The following is a 10,420-nucleotide window of genomic DNA, read 5'->3' as shown; positions in this document are numbered from 1 at the left end:
TAAACATTTTTTTTTTACATTATTTCACCTTTATTTAACCAGGTCACTAGTTGAGCACAAGTTCTCATTTACAACTGCCCAAGATAAAGCAAAGCAGTGCGACACAAACAACAACACAGAGTTACACATGGAATAAACAAAAGCATACAGTCAATAACACAATAGAAAAAAAGAAAGTCATATGCAGTGTGTGAAAATGGCGTGAGGAGGTAAGGCAATAAAGTCTAGGTCCAAGAGGCTTCTAAACAGCTTCTACCCCCAAGCCATAAGAATACTGAACATCTAATGGCTACCCAGACTATTTGCATTGCCCCCCCCATTATCCCCCTCTTACACCACTTACTCTCTGTTTTCATCTATGCATAGTCACTTAATAACTCTACCTACATGTACATACTACATCAACTAACCGGTGCCCCCGCACATTGACTCTGTATCAGTACACCCCTGTATATTGTCTCGCTATTGAATTTACTGCTGCTCTGTAATTACTTGTTACTTATCTCTTATTCGTTTCCATATTTTTTGAAAAGCATTTGACTTAAAGGTCCTGTTGTTTACAAATGCGACCTGGCCAAGATAAAGCAAAGCAGTGCGACACAAACAACAACACAGAGTTACACATGGAATAAACAAACATACGGTCAATAATACAATAGAAAAAGTCTGTGTACAGTGTGTGCAAATTAGGTAGGATAAGGGAGGTAAGGCAATAAATAGCCCATAGTGGCCAAATAAATACAATATAGCAATTAAACACTGCTAATGTTAACATGCATGAAACCAAGGCATTTACGGTTACAGAAGTCAACAAATGAGAGCGCCTGGGGAATGGGAGTGGAGCAAGGCACTGCAGGGCCTGGATTAACCTGTATTCGGCGCATGTGACTAATACAATTTGATTTGAGTTTAAGCTTCCTAGCAGAGGCAGTCGGGTTTTGATTGAATATCTGCTGGTACTTGATCTTGTCCATGATACCATGTATCCTAACAAATTGTCCAGGGCCTTTGGAAGAAAAACAGCCCCACAACATCAAAGATCCACCACCATACTTCACAGTGGGGATGAGGTACTTTTTTGCATGGCTATCTTTCTGTCTACGCCAAACCCAACTCTGGTGTTTCCAAAAAGATCTATTTTGATCTCATCTGACCATAGAAAGTTCCAGTAACGTTTGGAAAACTGTAGGTGCTTAAGTTTCTTTATGGCAACTCTCTCAAACAACTTGTGGTTGTGTAGGTGGCGTCTGATCATAGTTTGAGACTTTCTGACCCCAAGACTCAACTAACGTCTGCAATTCTCCAGTTCTGATCCTTGGAGATTTTTTGGCCACTCGAACCATCCTCCTCATTGTGCGTGGGGTCAAAATAGACACACGTCCTCTTCCAGGCCGATTGTTAACATCTCCAGTTGCTTTAAACTTCTTAATTATTGCCCTGATAGTGGAAATGGGCATTTTCAACCATTCAACCTATTTTCTTATCGCCATTTCCTGATTTGTGCAGCTCAACAACCTTTTGTCGCACATCATTACCGTATTCTCYGGTCTTTRCCATAGTGATGGATGACTATGGCTGCGTTTCAAACTCAAAATAGACAGCCCTCYGCCCTAAGCCCTTGGGGGAATCCCCGCGCTCATATTTGTCATTGGTCCGAAGGATTAGACAAGCAAGGGAAGTTTGCAACATAAACCCCTCAGCCCTCGTTTTTAATGGAGTTTGCYAGTGTACAATTATGTTTACTTCAGGGTCTGAAACMCCCCATAATTCAATTCGCGTTGATTGTACATTCGCTAAGAAAAGTCKGCCAAAACWTAAAACCTCAACGTCAATATGGAGWCAACATACAAGTGTAAGTAAAAACGAATGTAAATAAGTTKGAAATTGTGATACTAACGCACAAATACGTCTCATRAAAGTAATAAGGTTTTCATTGGTTAACTTCTGGAAATTGTAMAAATAAAACATTTTCCTTCAGAAGTARCTTCTAGGCAGGGTTAAGTTAGTTAGCTAATGAATTTGCTAGCTATCATACAGTCGTCGTATATATTAACAATTATATAGTTAATATAAGTAGACATGCAATCATAATTGACTGTAGCGCATATAAAGCACCCACAAGCTACCGGTGGCTGAAAACACAATCATCGCGAGATGAACGACGATTTTCCGGGCAAGGGCGGTCCATTTAAAAATCATTCCTTCCTCCCTCACCCCTTGCCCTTGGCATGARGTTGGCCTGGGGGTGGTTTATGACAGTCATAAATACCTCTTCACCCCTTTTTTCCTCTCTCTACCCTACTGATGTGAAATTTGAAAACCCCTTGGTTAACAGAGATTCTGGGAACATCAGAAGGTGGGGGGAAATGAACTATATTCTGGTAATCCGACCAATTGAACATATGTGGTGGTACTTAATGAATATGATGTCAGTTCGGTTGTCATCCGGCACATTCTCATCAATGATAGGATGACATAAACTCTACAGTGGAAAGTCTGCACATTGTAGTTATCGGAGTCACATGGAATTGTTGTTCAATTTAAATGTTTGAAAATAAAATTATTGGTGAAGAGATGAAATGTAATTTTAGCTTCCAAATGAGAGATTTGGGTTTTCATAAGGTTAGGGCTCTGCTCAACCAGTGGCCCGCCCCTGTGAAGAGACATGGGTTATAAACTTTTCAGACACACCCTTCTCGCTCCACTATATAAAGCCTTGACGAAAATGTAACTTCTGTTCCAAGTACATGAGGTCTGCAGCCTCTGCGTTAAAAGGACTAACATGTCAACTACAGAACAAGCCAACATCAGCGTGAACTTTGGTTGCGAATGGTATGAACTTTGAAACTCTTATTCACTACAGAAGTGATACCTCCTAGACGTTGAGTTAGCAACAGCAGCTGCATACGTAATTAGGAAAGAACAGACAGAGTATCCCGTCTACCACACAACAACGTTACTACAACGTATCCAATTTACCAGCAGAGACATTCTTCAAAGGACAAAGGACTCGGTTGGGCAACACGGCCTTCCATCTACCACCAACCTACCGAAGCGCAGCTCAGAGTAAATATTTATTGCATTTTCCTTTTCCAAAAGGGCGGTAATTTAGAATGCATAAGATACTGTATTACGAATAGCACAGCTTCGCCCTTTGGTTCCTCAGTCTTCCCGCTCTTTCACTCAAACCCAGCCCTTTTCTTTTGGTGTAACCAGCTGTCATATCTGTTCCGCCGCCTAGGACGTTTTCCTTTATGACGTAAATTGTAATCAAAGTATGATTAATTCTGTGTATATGTAATTCTGTGTGATTAGTTAGGTATTTAGCAAATAAATAATTAAACCCATTTGTATTGCTGATTCAACTTGTTAGCCAGGGTTCATGAAGATAACCAAGAATTTACAAACTTTCAGATGAGACTGAATTAAGGTGACGATTAATATTGACTGCTATTGATGTAAAATATTACTAGGTCTTTAAGAGTTTATTCGGAAGATAACAGCTCTATAAATATATTTCGTGGTGCCCCGACTCTCTAGTTAATTACATTTACATGATTAGCTCAATCAGGTATATTAATTACGGAGAAAGGATTTTATAGAATAGCATGTCATATCACTTAATCCGGCATACCAAAACACGACACCCTGCAAGTATATACTCGTCAGATGTCATCAGAAGTGTCCACTTGATTTGAGGGCTGAGTGGAAAGGGTGTGTCTTTTAAGTGTTTGGAATGCAGCCTATGGGAACTTGGCCTGTGTGTCACCTCATATTTATACCCCAGTAGGAGACAGTAGAAACTTCTCTCAAAATCAAAATAACTATGTGAAAATGCTGTTCATAGACTACAGCTKAGCGTTCAACACAATAGTCTCCTCCAAGCTCATCACCAAGCTAGGGACCCTGGGACTGAACACCTCCCTCTGCAACTGGATCCTGGACTTCCTGACAGGCTGGRCCCAGGTGGTGAGGGTAGGCAACAACACTTCTGCCATGTTGACCCTCAAATATGGGGGCCCCACAGGGGTGGGTGCTTAGTSCCCACCTGTACTCCCTGTTCACCCAAGACTGTGTGGCCGCGCACGATTCCAACACCATTATKAAGTTTGCTGACAACAAGACAGCTTGCTGTGGCAATTGCACCGCCCTTCACTACAAAGCGCTACAAAGGGTGGTGTGGACAGCCCAGTACATCACTGGGGCTGAGCTCCCTGACACAGCCTGATCACTGACGGTGAGGAATCAGCCTATATGAACGAGATCAGAGACTTAGCTGTGTGGTGCAAGGTCAACAACCTCTCCCTCAACTTCAGTAAGCCCAAGGAACTGATTGTGGACTATAGGAGAAAGAGGAGAGAGCACACCCCCATCCACAGCGAAAGGGCTGTTGTGGAGCGGGTCGAGAGCTTTAAGTTCCTTTGCATCTACATCACTAAGCACTTAACATGGTRCACACAAACCTGCACAGTGGTGAAGAGGGCACAGCAGCACCACGTCCCCCTCACGAGGCTGAAAAGGTTTGGCATGGGCCCTCAGCTCCTCAAAAGGTTCTACAGCTACACCATTGAGGGCATCTTGACTGGCTGCATTACAGCTTGCTATGGCAATTGCATCGCCCTTCACCACAAAGCGCTACAAAGGGTGGTGTGGACAGCCCAGTACATCACTGGGGCTGAGCTCCTTGACATCCAGGACCCCTATAACCTATAACAGGCATTGTCAGAGGAAGGCCCGATTACCAAAGACTCCAGCCACCCAAGCCATAGACTGTTCACTSTGCTACCCTCCGGCAAACGGTACCAGACCATCGGGTCTCGGACAAACAAGCTCTGAGACAGCTTCTACCCCCAAGCCATAAGACTGCTAAATAGCCAGACTGCTAAATAGTAAAGTAATGGTACCCAGACTATCTGCACTGACCCTACGCATTACTCACTAGACTTTATGTACACACCAGATACYCACTCACTAAGACACACTACACTATCACTCCCACACCAAACACACACACTCATACTGACACAACACATACATACATACATACATACATACATACATACATACATACATACATACATACATACATACATACATACATACATACATACATACATACACACACACACGCACACTCACACACAATTGTATACTCATCATATGCTGCTGATACTCTGTTCCTTATTTTACTTGTATTATTGTCTATCCTGATGCCTAGTCCCTTTACCCTGACCTTCATTACATCTCTACCTCAAATACCTTATTATAATCATCCTGATGCCTAGTTCCCTTTTACCCTGCTTCATGTACATGTCTACCTCAAATACCTTATTTTATCTATCCTGATGCCTAGTCCCTTTACCCTGCCTTCATGTACATATCTACCTCAGATACCTTATTATATCTATCCTGATGCCTAGTCCTTACCCTGCCTTCATGTACATATCTACCTCAAATACCTTATTATTATCTATCCTGATGTCTAGTCCCTTTACCCTGCCTTCATGTACATATCTACCTCAAATACCTTATTATTATCTATCCTGATGCCTAGTCACTTTATCCTGCCTTCATATCATATCTACCTCAATACCTTATTATTATCTATCCTGATGCCTAGTCCCTTTACCTGCTTTCATGTACAATATCTACCTCAAATACCTATTAATATTTATCTATCCTGATGCCTATCCTTTACCTCCTTCATGTACATATCTACCTCAATACCTTATTATTATCTATCCTGATGTCTAGTCACTTTACCCTGCTTCATGTACATATCTACCTCAAATAACTTATTATTATCTATCCTGATGCCTAGTCACTTTACCCTGCCTTCATGTACATATCTACCTCAATACCTTATTATTATCTATCCTGATGCCTAGTCACTTACCCTGCCTTCAGTTACATATCTACCTCAAATACCTTAATATTATCTATCCTGATGCCTAGTCACTTTACCCTGCCTTCATGTACATATCTACCTCTGCACATTGATCTGGTACTGGTACTCCCTGTCTATAGCTCCATTCTTTTGTATTTTATTTTATTCCTTTTGTGTTAGTTACTATTTTAAATTGTATCATTCTTTTTTATAAACTGCATCGTTGGGAAATGTTCGTAAGCAAGCATTTCACTGTAAAGTCTACACCAGTTGTATTCGGCACTTGTAACGAGTGCGCTGAGAGTCGGGAAGCAAATACAGGGAGTGAGTGTTTTAATAAATAAACAAAACAATAAACACAAAACACAACCAGCGCACAGACATGAAAACAAGTCAATAACACCTGCAGGAAAAAACCAAGGGGAGTGACAGATATAGGGAAGATAATCAAGGAGGTGATGGAGTCCAGGTGAGTGTCATGAAGCGCTGGTGCGCTTGACGATGGTGACAGGTGTGCGGGATAATCAGCAGCCTGATGACCTAGAAGCCGGAGAGGGAGTATACGTGACAGCACTTGTGATAAATAAAATGTCATGTGATTTGAAAGAGTGGGACTGATTCTCTATTATTTTGACATTCACTTCAACAAACAGTATAAAGATATTGGGGCGACATAATAGGTGATCAGGTGACTTCACAATTATTGTACTGACATTCCCTCTTTAATCCCTAGTTCTTTAAAAGGATTATATCTCCGTCGTCTCTATTATTTCAATGGATTTGCTATTTTTTTCTTTTAAACTTCCACAATCTAATTTGTCCAATAGGACACTCGCATCAGGAAGTGAGAGCCGTCACCTGGGAGACCAATCACATTGAGTCGCAGCAAGGCAGCGAACAATAGGGCGTAGAGGCTGCAATGTGAGGCGCTCTCACGCTGGCTTGTTCAAGCCTCTTCAGAAATGACATTCACATTGTTCATGTGTTTTTATCTTTTCTTCCCTCCTGGAGACACATTGTCGYGTCTTAACCTCACAGTGCAGAAAAACCAGTCAAGTCGCAGACAGATAAAGAGGGAATGAATGCTCTATGCTATAGCAGACAGGCTCCGTATAGTATGGAAGCTCACGCTGCTCAGAGGTAAAAGCTATCTGCTCGCTACAGGTTCAAAGAGTGGCAAGACCCCACTTTTTGTCTTTCATTGAATTGTGTTTTTTTTAGGAGGCACGGACAGGAGCACCAATCATGTACTCTGGAAAGATTCCATTCCAAGGCCCCACCAACCATATCTGCATTTGACTTTTAACTTCTCAGCGTTCAAAGGGTTTTTGCTGTTGAGTGTCATGTCCTTTTCTGTGTGTTTTCTCTGGAGGGGAGACAGGGAATTAGGGGGGACAGAACGACACAGATGGTCTGAGACTAAAAGGGATAAAATGCTATAGAATCCATTTTGTTTTTACACTGTTTGGCTTTCCCCTTCTCCCCCACACTGACTCTTGTTTAGAAAAATACAGATGTTCCAATCTAATGAGGGTCTTTCTCACGCTGGCATTTCGCTCAGCCTCAGGGTGATGGTATTTCTAATTACCCGACTGTGACAACACACTCCGCATCCATCAAACCTGACAATAGAACCAGGTGGGTTTGTGAGAACCCAGTCAGCTTTGATATTTCACTGAATTCTAACATGCTTCATAGACTGCTTCTACTTTATCCCGGCCTTCTCAAGCACGCACACACACACCATGGGGAGTAAATGGGCTCTGGTTGCCATAGAAACAGTTGAGTCCCTCAATATCCATCCCAAACCTTTCAGAGAAATGGGCATTTGTCTCATTTTTCATATCTGTGTGTGTGTGTCTCGCACTCTCTCGTTGTGTGTGTGTGTGTGTGTGTGTGTCTCGCACTCTCTCGTTGTGTGTCTCTCAAATCAAATAACATTTTATTGGTCACATACACATGATTAGCAGATGTTAATGTGAGTGTAGCGAAATGCTTGTGTTTCCAGTTCCGACAGTGCAGGAATATCTAACAAGTAATCTAACAAATTCACAATGACTACCTTATACACACAATGTAAGGGGATGGAATAAGAATATGTAAATATAAATATATGGATGGGCGATGGGCGTARGGCATAGGCAAGATGCAGTAGATGGTGTAAAATACAGTATATACATATGAGATGAGTAATGTAGGATATGTAAACATTATTAAAGTGCCATTATTTAAAGTGACTAGTGATGCCGTTATTAAATCCATTTATTAAAGTGGCCAGTGATTTGAGTCTGTATGTTGGCAGCAGCCTCTCAATGTTAGTGATGCCTGTTTAAGTCTGATGGCCTTGAGATAGAAGCTGTTTTTCAGTCTCTCGGTCCCAGCTTTGATGCACCTGTACTGACCTCGCCTTCTGGATGGTAGTGGGGTGAACAGGCAGTGGCTCYGGTGATTGTTGTCCTTGATGAACTTTTCGGCCTTCCTGTGACATCGGGTGCTGTAGGTGTCGTGGAGGGCAGGTAGCTTTCCCCCGATGATGCGTTGTGCAGAACGCACCACCCTCTGGAGATCCTTGAGGTTGAGCGCGGTGAAGTTGCCGTACCAGGTGGTGATACAGGCTGACAGGATGCTATCGATTGTGCATCTCTAAAAGTTTGTGAGGGTTTTAGTTGACAAGCCACATTTCTTCAGCCTCCGGAGGTTGAAGAGGCGCTGTTGCATCTTCTTCACCACGCTGTCTGTGTGGGTGGACCTTTTCAGTTTGTCAGTGATGTGTTTGCATCACTTCTCCACTAATGTCCCGTCAATGTGGATAGGGGGGTGCTCCCTCTGCTGTTTCCTGAAGTCCACAATCATCTCCTTTGTTTTGTTGACGTTGAGTGAGAGATTATTTTCCTGACACCACACTCCGAGGGCCCTCACCTCCTCCATGTAGGCTGCCTCGTCGTTGTTGGTCTATCACTGTAGTGCCATCTGTAAACTTGATGATTGATGTAAACTTGAAACTTGATGATTGAGTTGGAGGCGTGCATGGCCACGCAGTCGTGGGTGAACAGGGAGTACAAGAGAGGGCTGCGAACGCACCCTTGTGGTGCCCCAGTGTTGAGGATCAGRGGGGTGGAGATGTTGTTTCCTACCAGGACCCAGTAGCACAGGGTCGGGTCGAGACCCAGGGTCTCAAGCTTAACGATGAGTTTGGAGGGRACTATGGTGTTGAATGCTGAGCTGTAGTCAATGAACAGCATTCTTACATAGGTATTKCTCTTGTCCAGATGGGATAGGGCAGTGTGCAGTGTGATGGCGATTGCATCGTCTGTGGACCTACTGGGGATGAAAACAAATTGGAGTGGGTCTAGGGTATCAGGTAAGGGGGAGGTGATATGATCCTTGATTAGTCTCTCAAAGCACTTTATGATGACAGATGTGAGTGCTACGGGGCGATAGTAATTTAGTTCAGTTACCTAAGACTTCTTGGGTACAGGAACAATGGTGGCAATCTTGAAGCATGTGGGGACAGCAGACTGGGATAGGGATTGATTGTATATGTCCGTAAACACACCAGCCAGCTGGTCTGAGCTTGCTTTGAGGACACGGCTAYGGATGCCGTCTGGGCCGGCAGCCTTGCGAGGGTTAACGRGTTTAAACTTTTTACTCACATAYGCCACGGAGAAGGAGAGCCCACAATCTTTGGTAGCGGGCCGTGTCGGTGGCACTGTATTGTCCTCAAAGCGAGCAAAGAAGTTGTTTAATTTGTCTGGGAGCAAGACATCGTGGTCTGCGACGGGGCTGGTTTTCTTTTTGTAATCCGTGATTGTCTGTAGACCCTGCCACATACGTCTCGTGTTTGAGCCGTTGAATTGCGACTCTACTTTGTCTCTATACTGACACTTTGCTTGTTTGATTGCCTTGCGGATGGAATAACTACACAGTTTGTATTCGGTCATGTTTTCAGTAGCCTTGTCATGATTAAATGCGGTGGTTCGAACTTTCAGTTTTGTGCGAATGCTGACATCAATCCATAGTTTCTTGTTAGGGAAGGTTTTAATAGTCACAGTGGGTACAACACCTCCAATGCACTTRCTAAATAACTCACTCACAGAGTCAGCGTATACGTCGATGTTATTGTCTGAGGCTACCCGGAACATATCCCAGTCCACGTGATCGAAGCAGTCTGAAGCGTGGAATCAGATTGGTCAGACCAGCGTTGGATAGACCTAAGCACGGGCGCTTCCTGTTTTAGTTTCTGCTTATAGGAGGAGAGCAACAAGATGGAGTCATGGTCAGATTTGCTGAAGGGGGGGTGGGGGAGGGCCTTGWATGCATCGCGGAAGTTAGAGTAGCAGTGGTRCAGTGTTTTGTTCGAGTGGGTATTACAATCAATGTGCTGGTAGAATTTKGGTAGCCTTGTTCTCAAATTAGCTTTGTTAAAATCCCCAGCTACAATAAACGCAGCCTCAGGATATATGGTTTCTAGTTTACATAGAGCCCAGTGAAATTATTTCAGGGCCGTTCAGAGCCGGTATCGTATCTGCTTGG

This window comes from Salvelinus sp. IW2-2015, linkage group LG6.2, assembly GCF_002910315.2.
Source record: "Salvelinus sp. IW2-2015 linkage group LG6.2, ASM291031v2, whole genome shotgun sequence".
Classification (NCBI taxonomy): domain Eukaryota; kingdom Metazoa; phylum Chordata; class Actinopteri; order Salmoniformes; family Salmonidae; genus Salvelinus; species Salvelinus sp. IW2-2015.
The sequence above is the reverse complement of the archived record's forward strand: the minus strand, read 5'-3'. Positions refer to the sequence as shown.